This window comes from Gymnoscopelus microlampas (genome assembly GCF_963454915.1).
Source record: "Gymnoscopelus microlampas genome assembly, chromosome: 7".
Classification (NCBI taxonomy): domain Eukaryota; kingdom Metazoa; phylum Chordata; class Actinopteri; order Myctophiformes; family Myctophidae; genus Gymnoscopelus; species Gymnoscopelus microlampas.
In genome coordinates, this window is record NC_139944.1 from 56016424 (window position 1) to 56033317 (window position 16894).

At 43.1% G+C, this 16894-nt stretch overlaps 1 long non-coding RNA gene across 1 annotated transcript; it reads left to right on the forward strand.

Moving 5' to 3' along the window:
- Positions 1–816: 816 nt before the first annotated feature.
- Positions 817–9297, forward strand: LOC311049123. Its single transcript, XR_014601162.1, has 3 exons — positions 817–907; positions 3162–3237; positions 7201–9297. It is a non-coding gene; the product is annotated as an uncharacterized lncRNA (long non-coding RNA).
- The last annotated feature ends 7597 nt before the right edge of the window (positions 9298–16894 follow it).

The window sequence follows — 16894 nt, forward strand, 5'->3', positions numbered from 1 at the left end:
CTGCTGATTGGCAGAAGAGGTTGTCAGTCAACGATACTAATCCCGGCCACAGCCAAAAAGCCAAACAGGCCAGACTCACTACTGAGATCAAATGGAAATGAGATTTCCGTAGGCGGGGTGGTTTGCCAGGCTAGATAGGTGTTACATTACTGTAGATTATATATCGTTACATTTTGCGACGTGGTCAAAACAATCTAAATTGTGATATTGACTTTAAACCCCTGGTGCACGCAGCACGCTCTCCTCCTGTGAGGGTGCAGTGGATGTGTATGTGATGTTAACGCCTCGGCGCCACAGCCGAGGCTAAATTGGTCTGCCGGAAACCCTGCGCATCGCGACACTTTGAATATAACATTGAAATGACAAAATATTTACCAATGACTTTTTGATTATTTTTATTCATGTTTATTCATACTTTAATACAGTGGTTCTCAACCTTGTCAGGCCGTGACCCCCCCCAAAATAATCATATTTGAACTGGGACCCCTCAAAATAATCATATTTGAACTGGGACCGGGCCCCCCCCCCCCCACCCTGACAAGCACTTTGAGAGTTGAAGCTTTACATGTAGTTTAATCTCTCAAGACAGATTCAGAGCTCCGCAAATTCAAAGGATTTGTTGAGGACCCCCCCGGGGGTGGACAGTGGTTGAAGTGAAACATTGTAATCGTAGGCTACCTGTGTACATTTCTGAAAATGATACATTCTCTATGAAGCTGCCATTGAAGTCTCCTCTTTTCAGCTGGTTGACAAGATGGAAGGAGAGACTGGCCTGAAGACGTTCACAGGGGGAGGAGGAGGAGGAGGAGGAGGAGGAGGAGGAGGAGGAGAACAACATATTAGCACCCCCAATGGCCCGGAGGATCACAGTGATGGGAAAGTGGCTGGACATCCCAGTGAAACAGAGGTTAGTGGATTCAATGTGATCTCCTTCCTTTAGGAAAGGTTCACCTAGAATGACATGACCAACATAGCCTGGACACCAGGTTGAAAGTCTTTAGTGTTAAATTTTGAAAACTGCATTTCTTTGAATTGTATTATAGTCTAAAATGGAACAGTCACTACTTCTTTTTCACTGTGTGATTGTGTGTGTGCGCGTCCGTCCGTCCGTCCGTCCGTCACTTCCAGAGCAGTGTGTGTATTAACACTCTACCCGCCGGGCCCGTAGCCAGTGGCGTGCACAGACATTTTGAGGGGCAGGTGCTCAAGTAAATTATACTTTTTTTTGTTTACTTGGTCTGCTCTTTTTTCCGTCTACACCTATACCTCTTTGCCAAAAATAGCCGATCTACAAGCCCACAGCGCGAGGCGTTGTGGGCTTGTAGATCGGCTATTTTTGGCTAAAGTTCTCCTCAGAAAAGGGATGCTAGGTTTCGAGTGGTTATGGTAAAAAGAAAAATCATACCACATAAAGATTTGGCGGACCCCCTGTAGTAACTCTGAGGACCCCCTACCTAGGGGTCCCGGACCCCTGTTGAAGACCCCTGCTGTAAACTGAAAAAAACAAAACGTTTTTTTCCCTTTTTTTTCAAAAGGGCACTTCTGGTCAAGAGGGCAAAGGGCAGGTGCTCTAGCACCACCTAGAGTCTATCTGTGCACGTCCCTGCCCGTAGCCTACGGGCCGATAAATCCAACTGTAAAGCGCCGATCCCGTAGCCTACGGGCCGTGGTGCTTTTTCCTTTTTTTAAAAAAAAAAAAGACTTTTTTCAATTTTCTACACGGACCATTTCATTGTAACACCACCGGAAACAGAATCATTCGGGATTCCGGTTTTGCCGATGCCGTCAGCCCTCGTTCTAATGACGAAACTGAAACGCAATGTTCTCCTTGTTGTTTTCTTCTCCTCGGCATTCACTGTTTAACATAAACCGTTCTAACTACAACATGGAGGCACCGTTTGACACGCGTTCTTCAGTGGTAGAAGCAGGCAGATGGCTGCGATGTTTACAAACAGTGCACGGCTCAATTTTAAGGATTTTAACAAGGTCTATGGCGACGTGAAAAAAACAAAAAACAACAATAAAACGTTGGCACTGGTGAGTACATTCTGAGATTAACCTCTGGCGGTCAATGTGTTAAAGACAGCCTGCACCTTTGACCCCAGCCTAGAGGAAGCCTTTATGACCACGGTCATTTAATATCAACCACTCCTACATACCATCTCAGAGCTGGGCTATAGGTGCAGACTAATTGTTTTTATATGTGTCAGCCTAGGACATTATACCCACAGACTGGTTGTTAGAGGGTGTCAACTACTTGGGATGCCCCAAAAAGGAGGCCAACAGGCTGGCAAAGTATTCTGCTGTCTCTGCTATAGAGCGTCGCAGTTCCCGCCCACTTCCTGGTGCCGGAAGTAAATACTCAATGCATTTTTCCCATTGACTTTTACAAAAATATTTATATAAATTAATTTAAGCCTAGAATCAAGCTATCCAGGATAGCGGTGAATCATGACCATAAAACGTTTGATTCTGTGAAAAAAACTTTTTTGAAAACGGCAAAACAAAGGGTATTTATTAAATATAGTATATCATATCATTAAATATAAAATAAAAAAAGATCACAGAAAAAAAGGTTTTATGGTCATGATTCACCGCTATCCTGGATAGCTTGATTCTAGGCTTAAATTAATTGATATAAATATTTTTGGAAAAGTCAATGGGAAAAATGCATCGAGTATTTACTTCCGGCACCAGGAAGTGGCGGAACTGCGATGCTCTATAATTGGTCGTGGCTTTAAAATAAGATCATACATGGTTGGCCTTATTATGAACATTTATTAGAAAATGAAGTTAAAGCAGTGATTCCTGCTGATGTGTAGGCATAGGCGTAGGCATCTTATCAATGAAATGAATGAATTATATTGTAGTGCTGGCGAAAAAGACTTGGTTGCGACAAGCTCCTCATGTGAGATGATTTTCTTGCCGCAGCTTGTGACTTCCTGCTAGTGCCTGGTCCGGTCTGCTACGCTGGAGAATGGGGTTTGGCCCATAGTTTGAGAACCGCTGCCATAGACATGCTTATTGTAACCTGAAGGCATATGCCATGATTTTGTGAATGTAACCTTAACTCTGTGTGTGTGTGTGTGTGTGTGTGTGTGTGTGTGTGTGTGTGTGTGCGTGTGTGTGCGTGTGTGTGCGTGCACTGTATTATAAAGCAGATGTCTACCAGTGATGGACTGCAGAAAACTGCTGCCTGCATGACTCCCATCAACTGCACCGACACTGAGACAGACTGTGAGTAACACAAACACACACACACACACACACACACACACACACACACACACACACACACACACACACACACACACACACACACACACACACACACACACACACACACACACACACACACACACAGACAGACACCTCACGGCAGAGCCTCAAACCAATCTTTGAATACCTACTGTATGTCATTAACCACATTGTTTATTAACCCATTGAGACCTGAAGCCGATTCTACATGTCTCCTAAATCTCAACAGTATTCTGAAAAACGTATGTTTCTATATCAGTGGTGTTCAATCTTTTTCATGTCAAGGACCCCCAAAATGATATGTTTTTAGCTGCGGACCCCCATCAAAATATTTTGTCCCAGGAACCCCCCAGAAGCAAAGATTTGAGTTAAAAATGTTTGCTTTAAAAATATATATATTCAGAAGATTTGCACACATTTTCACGATTTTTCAAAAATAGCAGATCTGCTATTTTTGAATAGCCCAAAGTGTAAAATAATGCTTTTTAGCTCAAATCTAAAAAATGACACAGTTCCAGGTCTTAATGGGTTAAATGGATCCCCATTAGCTGACGCCGTGGCGACAAACGGGTGGATTTTAAATGACGGAGATGTCCGTAAATGGCAGTGAATGTGTTAAGAGGGCACATACATGACCAGTCAATATTCATGTCACTAGTAAAATAGAATTCCCTATTTTCATCACTAGATTTGTCCAACATCACAGATTAAATCCAGCTATTTTATATCCGCAATAGGTAGGTGGTAGGTGGTTCGTCCCGATTTTCTGTACATTTTTGTAAAGTTAGTGTTAGTAAAAGTTAGTAAAAAGAGTAACGTGAGCAGTCAGTGACTGCAGCTGACTGACACCGCGCAGCATCAGCTGACTGATTCTGACACCGCAGGAATGGTTGCGCGCAGGGCAACACTCCGTGGATTCGTGTATGGCAACAACCTACAAGTATGGGTTTAGTTTGAGGCAGATGAACCTGTATCCGCAGTGCCTCAATATCATCCAACGTTAAATCACTTCGTGTTTTAACAGGAATACGATTCTGCACATTCACAGCCACACCTCCACCATATCTATTTCTATCCCTCCTAAATAGTGTGTATCCATCCACACCTAATTCTGAATCATCAAAAGAGGAGTCGAGGTGGGTTTCAGATGGGTTTCAGATATTGCCAGAATGTGAATATTATTTGGCTTCATTACCTTACATGAAGCTGGGATTTTATTTCTTAAGCTACAGATGATTAAGTGAGCTATCAACAGGCCTTTGCCCGGTCAATTAAAAGTGGATGAACCCATAATGAAAGTCAGATAAAATATATCGCCTCTCAGCAGTTAAACATCAGTCACAATCAAGTAGTAATAACCCACAAAAAGTACAAACACATTACAACCTTTTGTCCGTAATTATAAAGTTATCAAAACCACAAAGTACAAAAAAATTACCCTTTTTCAGTTATTATAAAATTATAGCAGGTCATTCAATCACCGAATCTGTCCAGTTCACTGATGTCATATATGGCAATAATTGTTACGTCCTCTGGTGTCGTTCCATTCAGTTTGATAAACACGTTGCAGCTACTGTAGTAGCCCATGTAGACTGAATCTTGTTTTGTTTTCTCAAAATGCGTGCTCGCCATATATCACCATTCCTCTTTACTTGGTAAGGTGTTCGACGTGAACAACTTAGAACCTTAGCATCCCTATTCTGGGCGTGTCATTCTAGGTGAACATTTGCCTATAAAAATTGCAAAATTACAAGTTCAAAGTTGTAGAGCTTGTGAGCTTGTAGATCGGTTATTTTCGGTGAAATGGTTAGAGGGAGCCAAGGGTAGACCCCTGGGGGAACCCAGGTCAATGAAGTAGTATATAGGGTTTAACACACACGTGTCAGAGCGGTCAGCCCGGACGATTTTGGAGTCAATTACTTTTCTCAGAAAGCTCTCACAAGGTTCTCCTTCCACGATTATTTTCACCCAGTGCAAATTTCCTAAGTAATCCTGGGCGCTACTCTCTCTCTGCCAGCCTAGGGAGAGCCCAGAACTGAGCTCATGTCTCCCTCAATGCATGAGGAGCTAGCAAGCCGCTTCTTATCACCTGATGGGGGAGTTTCCCCGGCAGGACGTAGCGTGTGGAAGGAACACGTTATTCCAACAAGTTCCTTTCCCCTCCATCAGGCGCCCCGGCTTAACCCATACAAGTATTAAAAGTCTCCATGAACTACACAAGTTGTATGATAATTCCTCCTTCACACTACAACATAATTTAGCAATCACAACAGCACATCATAACCCCCCTCTGCTATCCTGATATGGTCCAGCCCATTCTTACCGAAACCCATCACAGGCAGTTGTTAGGCATTCAACAAACCTTAACAATAAATGTTCACATTATATATTGCACTTCTCAAACATATTCCACCTAGTGTATTGCACCCATTACCCACATTGCACATGCCCATCATGATTACCAAACACCAAACATTTCTTTGTCTCCCCAGGTGGAACTCGTTGGCTGAGTGGCCATCTCAGCCAAATAGGAAACAAGTATATTGGTTACTAAAGTGCCAGTATAATAAAAATGCAAATAAATAAACCCAGGGTTATAAATATGTGTGCAACATTAGTAACAGATGGCCTCTCTGCTACAGTGTACACATGGAACCAAATGAACCCTTATGGGTTCTGTAACTCTGAGAGTGTACAAATGGAACCAAATTAACCCTTATGGGTCTGTAACTCTGAGAGTGTACAAATGGAACCAAATGAACCCTTATGGGTTCTGTAACTCTGAGAGTGTACAAATGGAACCAAATTAACCCTTATAGGTCTGTAACTCTGAGAGTGTACAAATGGAACCAAATTAACCCTTATGGGTCTGTAACTCTGAGTGTACAAATGGAACCAAATGAACCCTTATGGGTCTGTAACTCTGAGAGTGTACAAATGGAACCAAATGAACCCTTACGGGTCTGTAACTCTGAGAGTGTACAAATGGAACCAAATTAACCCTTATGGGTCTGTAACTCTGAGTGTACAAATGGAACCAAATGAACCCTTATGGGTCTGTAACTCTGAGAGTGTACAAATGGAACCAAATGAACCCTTATGGGTTCTGTAACTCTGAGAGTGTACAAATGGAACCAAATGAACCCTTATGGGTCTGTAACTCTGAGAGTGTACAAATGGAACCAAATGAACCCTTATGGGTCTCTAACTCTGAGAGTGTACAAATGGAACCAAATGAACCCTTATGGGTTCTGTAACTCTGAGAGTGTACAAATGGAACCAAATGAACCCTTATGGGTTCTGTAACTCTGAGAGTGTACAAATGGAACCAAATGAACAGGTCATTTTAGTTCCATGTGTACACTCAGAGGTATGTGTTGTCTGGGGCCTAATGCATACATTCTGCAACAGAATGAGTCCATCAAATGTAAACGTTTGAGAGTGGACACACCTGTTTACTGATTATGTGTAGGTCAGTACAATTGCATAGTACACAAACAATTTGACGAGTGTCGCCGCTTGACAATGTAAAAAAGACAATATACAAATAATTATAAAACAAAACAATAAGAATACATCTGATACAATAAGATAACAATAAGATTGTTAACTAGTTGTACGAACTCTTGTTTTATTGTTGTGTTGTTTTATTGGATCTTGTTTAGTCGATACACTTATTTGTTTTAGCTCTTGCTCATTTGATTTTGTCTCATCTGTTTAAGAAAGTAGGTAGCTGATACATCGCACGTTTACCTTAGCGCTAGGTATACTCTTGGTTGCTTGTTTTTGCAGAAAATGCACTTAAGACTTCTGGTGATTAGTAGTTTCGTTCCCTACCTATGTTGAATGCACTTATTGTAAGTCGCTTTGGATAAAAGCGTCTGCTAAATGACTGTAATGTAATAACACACTATGTTAACTTTACCTCTTCTCACCTCCTAGATCTCTCACTCAATCCAGTGCTTAAAGAGGAGGTTTCCCCTGAGCAGGAGGAGAGGAGTCCCAGTCTGGTCCAGGTGAAACTAGAACCTCCACAGATTAAAGAGGAACAGCAGGAGACGAGTCCCAGTCTGGTCCAGGTGAAACTAGAACCTCCACAGATTAAAGAGGAACCGCAGGAGGAGTTACTTCAAAGACCAGAGGAGGCTGCAGGGTCATCGTTGCCATTACTAGCAGTGAAAAGTGAAGATGATGATGAACATAGATGGACAGAGCCTCTAGCCAGCACCTCACAACCAACTAGTGAAGACCAGCTCCTCTCTTCACACTGTTCTGAATCTGACAATACTGAGGACAGTGATGACTGGCAAACACAACAAGTTGAAGGACAAAGAAGGTCTTTGAGCCACAGGCTCGAACTGAAATCGAAATCGTTAAAACAAAAGCCATCCATGAGGAGTCAAACAAGAAAGAACATCTTTTGTGGTACAGAGTGTGGCAAAGTCTGTGGTCACAAGCGTAATTTGAAAGCGCACGTGAGGATTCATACTGGTGAAAAGCCCTTTGCTTGCACATTTTGTAACAAAAGCTTTAGCCATACTCAAAATCTGGAAACGCACATGAGGTTGCATACAGGCGAAACGCCGTTTGCGTGTACAATTTGTAGCAAAAGCTTCAATCATACTGGAAGTCTGAAAAAACACATGAGGATTCATATGGGCGAAAAGCCCTTTGCTTGTTCAGTTTGTAACAAAAGCTTTACACAATCTGGACATCTGAAAACACACATGATGATTCATACAGGTGAAAGGCCCTTTGCTTGCACCGTTTGTAGTCAAAGCTTTAATCGAGCTAAAACTTTGAAAACACACATGAGCATCCATACAGGCGAAAAGGCCTTTGCTTGTACAGTTTGTAGTCAAACCTTTAACCGAGCTGACGCTCGGAAAGAACACATGAGGATTCATATTGGTGAAAAGCCCTTTGCCTGCACAGTATGTAGCAAAAGCTTTATCACTAGTGGAATAATGAATAAACACATGAAGATTCATACGGGCGAAAAGTCCTTTGCTTGCGCAGTTTGTAACAAAAGCTTTAGACAAGCTGGATATCTGAAAAAACACATGATAATTCATACAGGTGAAAAGCCCTTTGCTTGCACAGTTTGTAGTCAAAGCTTTCGCCGTACTCCAGATCTGAAAACACATATGAGGATTCATACAGGCGAAAAGCCCTTTGCTTGCACCGTTTGTAGTCAAAGCTTTAACGGAGCAAAAACTCTGAAAGAACACATGAGGATGCATACTGGTGAAAAGCCCTTTGCTTGCACAGTTTGTAACAAAGGGTTTAGCCGTAGTCAAGATCTGAAAACACACATGAGGTTGCATACAGGCGAATTGCCGTTTGCATGTACAGTTTGTAGCAAAAGCTTCAATCAAAATGGAAATCTCAAAAAACACATGATGGTTCATACTGGTGAAAAGCCCTTTGCCTGCACAATATGTAGCAAAAGCTTTAACACTAGTGCGAAACTGACGAAACACATGAGGAATCATACGGGCGAAAAGCCCTTTTCCTGTACAGTTTGTAACAAAAGCTTTACGCAAGCTGGATATCTGAAAAAACACATGATGATTCATACTGGTGAAAAGCCCTTTGCTTGCACAGTTTGTAGTCAATGCTTTAACAGAGCTGACACTCTGAAAGCACACTTGAGGATTCATACAGGTTAAAAGCCCTTTGTTTGCACAGTTTGTAGTCAAAGCTCCAGAACCTGGTGTATTGTCTGTATCAGGACCTTTTGCTATCACGTCGTCTTCATCTCAAATGTGCACCAGAAAACTACTGTCTTCCTTCATCTTAGTAGCTTCTGGCCTTTAAATAAAAAAGAAGCTTAATGTGAATAAAACTGGATGTAACCGTAACTAACTTCAACTCGTGTCTCATCTGTATCACGTTCTTTGAAATCAAAGCTCGATACTTTTCTGTTTGCCCTTGCCTTTATTTTATATTTTAGCTTGTACAGTACATATACTATTTTATTTTATTGTTTTTTTTAAATATTGTTAAATTAATGATGTATTAAAAGAACCCTCAAACCCTGAGCTCCATATGGTTTCAACCACATTTGAACCATAAAGTAAACGATGAAAATAAAGGACATGAAACGGCATAACTGAATCCCCCCCAATAACACGTTCTCCATAATAACTAAATGGCACAATAACACAACAATAGAACTGTAACCTGCTGTGAAGTCTTGCCCAGTGGAGTTGGCACAAGGCTACAATAATTATAATAACAATAATAAATAAATAACACACTTTATATTTGGCTCGAATCTCAAAGTGCTACATTGCAAGAATATGCAAAAAATATTATTAAAAAAACTTTGAAATGAATACTCATAATCAATAAGTCCATCTAGGCAAATGCCTTAAAAAGAAAGGTTTTTAGTCTCCTTTTAAAAGCGTCAACGGACCGTGGTGCTCTCACATGGTCAGGGAGGGCATTTCACAGCCGAGGAGCAGCAGAGCAGAAGGCCCGATGGTGCGGAGCTTCGTCTTGTGGGGTTTGAGAGTGTTTGAATGTCCAGAGCGGAGGGACGTGCACAGATAGACTCTAGGTGGTGCTAGAGCGCCTGCCCTTTGTCCTCTTGACCAGAAGTGCCCTTTTGAAAAAAATAAGAAAAAAAACGTTTTTTTTTTTCAAGTTTACAGCAGGGCTCTTCAACAGGGGGTCCGGGACCCCTAGGGGGTCCTCAGAGTTACTACAGGGGGTCTGCCAAATCTTTATGTGATATGATTTTTCTTTTTACCATAACCACTCGAAACCTAGCATCCCTTTTCTGAGGAGAACTTTAGCCAAAAATAGCAGATCTACAAGCTCACAACGCCTCGCAGCGCGAGGCGTTGTGGGCTTGTAGATCTGCTATTTTTGGCAAAGAGGTATAGGTGTAGAGGGAAAAAAAGAGCAGACCAAGTAAACAAAAAAAAGTATAATTTACTTGAGCACCCTGCCCCTCAAAATGTCTGTGCACGCGTCGCCACTGCCAGAGCGGAGGGAGCGGGTGGAGGTCGGGGGTTCGAGGTGTTCCTTTACTTAGGAGGGAGCATTGCTGTGGATGCACTGATAGGTAAGGAGGGAGACCTTGTACTCTATCCTAAAGGAGGCGGGAAGCCAGTGTAGGGAATGGAGTGTGGGTGTGATATTATGACAATGATGTCACTATTGGATTAGTTCACATTTGTGAATGCTGTATAATACTGTTGAAAGGATAGAACCCACACAACTGAAACATGCTTCACAATAATAATAATAATAATAATACAAAAGTGCAACGTTTCAATCCTTGTCAGATCTTCAAATGATCAATATGCTGTAGTGTAGCCTATAATACTCCATCAGTTACATGTGATTTGATGTGTATATTAATTATCTGTACAGTCAAATAAAAACATAAACACTCTGAGAGTATGCAGTCCTCCATACAGTTCAGCTACACACAAGGAACCCTCCTCTCACTGAATTCAGCATCAACTGAGTTGATCTACACCAGGGGTCTTCTGCGTTTTTCAGGCCAAGGACCCCTTAGCTGAGAGAGAGATGAAGCAGGGACCCCCAGTACATACTGTATAGAATTGTGTTGCATATTACACCTTTTCATAGATTTCATAGTTATCTTCATAGACTTGTTTGACAGCACTATCAGAGTTGTGAAACATTTACGTTTGTTTGGCACATTATCTTTTCTATTAGTATGTTGGATTCATGTTAATGTGTATTTTCAGACATTATTTAACCACTTAAAGGTAGGGTAAGTGATATTTTTTGGTAAATTTGTTGTGTTTTGTTAATAAGGTTAAAGTACTATATTCCGGTAGTAATCATTGCTACAGAGCGTTTGTTCGGTCACAGGGTTCTCTCCAGCTCTTTAGTAGTAGTAGATGAGCTGTTTATAGATGGACGACAGGCAGGCAGGCAGGCAGGCAGGCAGGCAGGCAGGCAGGCAGGCAGGCAGGCAGGCAGGCAGGCAGGCAGACAGACAGACAGACAGACAGACAGACAGACAGACAGACAGACAGACAGACAGACAGACAGACAGACAGACAGGCAGGCAGGCAGGCAGGCAGGCAGGCAGGCAGGCAGGCAGGCAGACAGACAGACAGACAGACAGACAGACAGACTCACATAACAGGAGTGAAAACATATTCCCTCGCCTTGGGCCTTCTGGCCTGGCGGGGATGAGCAGTGAGTGGATTAGCCTTACAGCACCACTTCCCTAAACATGTAGTGTTGTTGTTAGTAGGTTAGAGCGCTCTCTGCTGGCAGATGGTTGTCCTGCACAGAGGACAGAGTGCCAGCCTCTCAGCACAGCGCAGACAGCAGCACGCGTGTCCACACGGCCGGAAGATGAGCTGAGGTGAGGCATCCATACACACCACACACTCACTCACTCTCCTCCACAGGGCTGGAGGAGGGGAGGAGGGGGGCAGAGGGTACCAGAGGTGTAATCTGACAAACAACTCAAATCAGCTGACTCTAAGTCCCTCTCCATCTGTTGGTCGTGGGCTCTACGCCTGGCTTCCACCAGAAGCATCTGGTAGGGAATGGGCGACATATGTGAGTGCACTGTGTACAGGGGCGGATGCACGGTAGGCCAAGTAAGGCACGTGCCTTACCTCGAATACATTGTGCCTTCCCTCCGCCAGACAGCTTTTTGTGTATTTACTATGAATATCGCCCCCTATACTTAAGGCTGACAAACAACGTAACACGCATCCATTCTCTCTACGTCCTGCATGTCTGGAGGATGTTGACTCTTTTGAGCCAATGTGTATTCTCAGAATCCCTTTTCACACTCGAGTGTGAAATGTGTCTGCCTGTGTCCCTTATTCACATAACCGGTTTTCTACGTCATGAAATAAGCACACAATATAAACGCCACACACACAATGTCCCGGCCTCATTCTCTTGAGTCATTTTTGATTCTTGAGACAGCAGAGACTGCCAGAGAGAGAGCAATGGCACCGGCGAGGAAAAAAAAGTTTTCCGGAGCAAACTCATCGACGCGAGGACGCCTAAACGCTACACGGCCGCCACCGCCTAAACCGCATTCAGGACAAGCTGCTTGAGGCTGCAGCATCAGTCCTGCTTGGTAAAATAAAAGCTGAACTCAGTGGACAATATTTTGCAATAGGCCTACTCGCGGATGAGTATAAAGATCTTTCCAAACGGGAACTAGTTGCAGTTTGTATTCGATTCATGGATGGAGGACTCATCAAAGAGCGGGCAGTAGGATTTATTGACACCGCGGATTTGACTGCACGGGGCATCACAAAAAAGTGAATTTAGTGAAATTATTGAACCCCTTCGAGTTGGATCAAAAACTCTGTGTTGGGCTTTGCTGCTATACTGTGATGGAGAATCTGTCATGTCGGGGTACAAGTGCACAAGCGCTCCTAATAGAAACCTTTCCGAGTGCAGTTTATGTACAATGCAATTCTCACTGACTAAATGTAATGCTTTGCACAGTAGCCAAAGCATCCCTGGATAGCAATACATTGCCAGCTTTGTTTTTGTGTATCAAGTGTTCCCCCCCCCCCTTTTCTCGCTCATGTACATTATATCTGACTGGCACAGTGATATGCTTGTGGTTCAATAAAGTACAAAATAAAAGTCTCGAGTCGTTGTCATGGTTAATAATTTACCAATCATCTACCAACTATTGTAGGATTTGTCTAAGCTAAAACATAAATATGTAGTCGCTCAAGGCGCTCTCTTCTGGATACACTCCTCTGGATAATAACTGATGACGTGTCCATGATGATGGAACAATGATGTGGCTTCTATAAACACAAATCACAGAGTCGCTGCTGTTGCCAAGGTACACAAACGCCCTGGTGGCGCGTCTCACGCTGGCGTTGCCATGGGCTGTAGCGCTGCGCGCGCATCTGTCAACTTCACAGTGACGTCAGAGTCAAGTCACGTGGTCAACTCTGAATCGACCGGTCCACTGCGGGGCTAATGCTAATGCTGCGCAGCAACACCTCTCGTCTGCTGTTTTGTTTACGTTTCGTAACCCTGGTGATTATGTATCTGCACTAAAGCGGTGAGTCAAAGCTGTGTTTATTATTATTGTTCATTGGTTGGCAATAATGTTCGTGTATTTATTGCTGCTCCCCGTTAGCATGCTAACGTTACAACAGTGCAGTCTTAGCTGCGAGCCCCATTACGAACCTCTCCTCCTATCCTCCTCGTCCAAAGGGTCCATGGACCACCTTTTTCACCACATCGCATCCAAAAACTAAACGTAGTCCCCGAAAGCTACAGATGTTTGAGGCTTTTCCGGCAAGTAAACATTTTAGAACGGGGTTGAAAAACTCGTTTAAATCGCGTATTAAGTCAGCCTGTGGCCAGCCAGATTCTGTGAGAGAAACAAGAAACCAGGTCTAGAAAAACAAGCTCAAAAGAAGCGACTATGGGCTACATTTACTCCATTAAGAACCTCTCACTCCGCGAGGTTCTCCAGAGGTTCTTATTGGAGCTAGGGCCACATCATGAGCACTTAGTTTAAACATATACACCAGCCATTTGAAAATAGCAGATCTACAAGCTCACAATTTGACGTTGTGAGCTTGTAGATCTGCTATTTTCATTTTCGGGGGAAATTATAGTAAGCAAACCTGGCAACACTGCCTCCGGCCATGTTTCCCGTTCAAGGGAAAAGGGAGAGGTTCGTAACGGGGCTTCTGCTAGCTTTGATAAATCAACACTTGAGATGGTGGTGAGACAAATAAAAGCTTAATGTCACACTTTATCATCTTCTATCTATTCTACTGCACTGAGCAGCAAACACACATTTAAACCAGTTGTCTGAATGTTGAGGCATTTGCTTTGATAGGAATGTTTATTCCTAGCATCGTTAGCACAACAATGCTAGCTTTACAATGTGTTATCAGTCATACTGTTTGTATGGGTGGATTCCATCAACACACTATGTTGTCATCAAGCTGTCATAATGTTGTTTTTATGGAAAGTATCTTCATTGTAAATATTGCTCGTTGCAGGTTGTGTTTTTTGGACTTTAATTGTAAGTGTATTGTTTATTTGGGCTTGTTTCATAATGTTGTTTAAACCAGTGGTTCTCAAACACGTTCATGTCAAGGACCCCCAATTTAACATGTATTTGTCCACGGACCCCCATCTGTAAATATACACATTTTTGGGCGGTGCAACCGCCCCTATATGTGAGGTTTGGAATTTGCACCCCCCCACCAGTGTACCCCCCTAACCCTGCACCGTGCTTATGAAAGACTTTTATACATTTGAAAGCATGTGAAATGGGACATTCTGCATAATGAGTACTTTTACTTGTGGCACTTTAAGTATATTTTGATGCCAATACTTTTGCACTTGTACTCAAGTATGTTTTTATTACCAGACTTTTACTTGTAACAGAGTATTTATATGTTGCAGTATTGATACTTTTATTTAAGTAAAACATTTGAGTAGGTTTTCCACCAATATGGAGATTCTATGACGCCACCCTACTGACATCATAGTACTGACGTCATAGACTGGACTCCAATATAAGTGTTAGGCGTGTGCAGTAAGACTGTTTTACAGAACAACACGGTGCAAATCTGATTTTATACAGTGTGGTGCTGGTGTGTCAGAATGTTGAGCTGTACAGTGAAGCTGCGAGGAGCCCCACATTTCACCCATGATGATATTGCTGTAGCAGTTGGACCCAAAATTTACGTCTTTGAATATCACAACGCCAGGAACACTCAATACGATGACGATCAGATCAATGTGTGCGTCTTCAACACAGTGTCTTTGAGATGGATGAAGTTGACCCCAGTGAAAACTACAAGAAGAGGTTCCCTGTGTTCGCCTGAGGTTCCCTGTAGACGCTATGGACACACAGCTGTGCTCATTGAAGATATCGTCTACGTCTGGGGAGGAGTGGATGTGCGTGGACGTTGCAACAACGTGCTTTATGCGTTTGATGTCGACACCCACAGATGGCTCTATTCTGAGGTTTCTGGGACCGTTCCAGAGGCAAGGCAGCGCCACTCAGCCTGCGTCTTGGAGAAGGTCATGTATGTCTATGGAGGAGAGACCCTGACTGAACGCACTACTGACATCTACAAGCTGGACATCACCACAATGGTCTGGTCTTCAATTAACACCAGAGGCAGTCTGCCACCTGTTAGAAGAGGTCACTCTGCCACCATCATCGGGACAAAGATGTTTGTATGTGGGGGCTGGAGGGACGAGTCGGTCGACGTCAACACCAACATCAGAGTGTTTGACACAGAGACCGACTGCTGGCTCGACACACCTTCTGCACCGCTTTTAGCAGCAGAACGCGCGTTGCATTCAGCCTTTGCCTACAATGGAGAGCTGTACATATTTGGTGGTGATTACTGGCCTGATGAACCCCTGTATGGTTTGGACTGGCTTGATTCCCTGTATCCTACAGGGTCCTGCTCTGATATGTGGAGATTCAGTCCAGAGACCTTTTCCTGGAAGGTGGCTAAGCCCAAGGAGAATGACCCGATTTTGACGACAGCGGAGTGCTATGGCTGCATGGTGAGAGATCGTGTCTTCGTCTTTGGAGGATATAAAGGAGACGACACACCCAATGAGGACCTGTTCATCTTAGACTTGAGTCCTAGTCTTAAGACGTTTTGCAAGCTAGCAGTTATTCAGTATGGTCTGGATCAGTCAGAACTCCCACACGACATCAGGTGGGAACTGGCAGCCATGACTGATGGAGAATTGGAGGACTCAGCATAATATACATTTGTTTCTATAAGTATTTTGTTCTGGCCCCACAGTGGTGGAATGAACTTCCCACTGATGTCAGGACAGCAGAGTCACTGCCCATCTTTCGCCGCAGGCTGAAAACCCACCTCTTCAGGAAACACTACGCTTCCTCTTTGCCTGGCCTACTTGTTGTTAACTAGTTGTACGAACTCTTGTTTTAGTTTTGTATTGGTTTATTGGATCTTGTTTAGTCGATACACTTATTTGTCTGAGCTCGTGCTCATTTGATTTTGCTATTTTGTCTCATCTGTTTAAGAAAGTAGGTAGCTGATATATTGCACTTTTACCTTAGCGCTAGGTATACTCTTGGTTGCTTGTTTTTTGCAGGAAATGCACTTAAGACTTCTGGTGATTAGTTGTTTTCGTTCCCTACCTATGTTGAATACAATTATTGTAAGTCGCTTTGGATAAAAGCGTCTGCTAAATGACTGTAATGTAATGTAATGTATGCTGGGAGGACTCTATAAAGCACATGGTCTTCAACAGGGTCCTCAGAGTTACTTCATCTCCCCCTTTTTGGGCGGTGTAGCCGCCCCTATAAGTGGGTTTGGGACTCGAGGGGCGCGAAAGTTTGTCTTCCGTTGCGAAAATGTGTCTTTCGCTGTACTGTGATTGGCTGATTGGCTGCGACGTACTGCGATTGGCTAGCGAGAAATTAAGAACTCATAAATAGGACTATGCACTTCAAAAAAATCTACAAAAAAGCTGATCTACAAGCTCACAATTTGACGTTGTGAGCTTGTAGATCTGCTATTTTCAAAACACATTTTCGGGGGAAATTATAGTAAGCAAACCTGGCAACACTGCCTCTGGCCATGTTTCCCGTTCAAGGGAAAAGGGAGATGTTCGTAACGGGGCT